We start from the raw sequence: 1005 nt of genomic DNA, 5'->3' as shown, positions 1-1005 counted from the left end.
CAGAAGTTGCTGGAATTATTCACTCAACAAACATCCATTGAGCACCTATGCCATGTGACAGGCTGTGTGCTGGACGAATCAGGCACAGTGCTTGCCATCGAGGAGCTCCCAGTCCCGATGAGGAACAGGCAGGTACCAGATGCCAAGGAAGTACCTGGGTGGGGCGACTAACCCATGCTGGGAAGTGGGAAGGTCATGGAGAAGGTTTCCGGGCAGAAGCAAGATTGAATTGAGCCCTGAAAGATGAGTAGGCATTAAACAGGCAGGTGGCTGGGAGTAAGGTTCTACAGGGCTTGATTAGACCTATTCTCAGGGTGAGCCACAGGAAATGCCTCTCGGCGGACTCGTGTTCCTGAAAACTTGCTCTGGCTGCCAGGTAGGGAAGGCTAGTAGGAGGTGGGACTGGATGAGGCTGGAAGCCTGGGAGGAAGGCTTCTGCAGCAATCAGGGACAAGATGGTGGTAGCCTGAGCTAAGGGAGGGGAAGTGGGGTGGACAGGAGAGGGCCGATTCCAGGTATAGTTAAGAGGCAGCAAGGCAGGGCCTGGAGATGAACTGGTTGGAGCAGGAAACAGGGAGGCTGCAGGTGACTCCCAGGCTCCTGGCTCCACTTCGAGACAGAGACACAGGAGATCAGGTTTGGGGGAAGGATATGGGGCAAGCGGTAGTGCCAGAAGATTCACACGCAGAGGCATTAGGGGAAGAGGTGGGGGCAGAGTCCCTAGGAACAGCCACGGCGAAGGTCACCATGTCCTGCTGAGTTCCCTCCATTCCCTCGGCCCCCGCTAGGCCATTCCTGTCGCCTGCTCACCGAGCAAGCACTTCACTCTATGCTAAGCCACCTCTCGGCTCCCTGCCCCCGCCCTGCAGAAGCTACACTCCTGGGCCTGCCGTTCAAGGCCTTCCTCCCCGGGCCTCGCCCCTCCCTCGCACGCACCGCGCCTCGCCCGGGAGGGAGGGGAGCTCTGGCTCCCGCAGGCTGGGATGGGGGTGCAAAGGGTTTGGC

The sequence above is a fragment of the Mandrillus leucophaeus genome, unplaced genomic scaffold (assembly GCF_000951045.1).
Source record: "Mandrillus leucophaeus isolate KB7577 unplaced genomic scaffold, Mleu.le_1.0 Scaffold212, whole genome shotgun sequence".
Taxonomy (NCBI): Eukaryota; Metazoa; Chordata; class Mammalia; order Primates; family Cercopithecidae; genus Mandrillus; species Mandrillus leucophaeus.
This window is presented reverse-complemented; position numbering follows the sequence as displayed.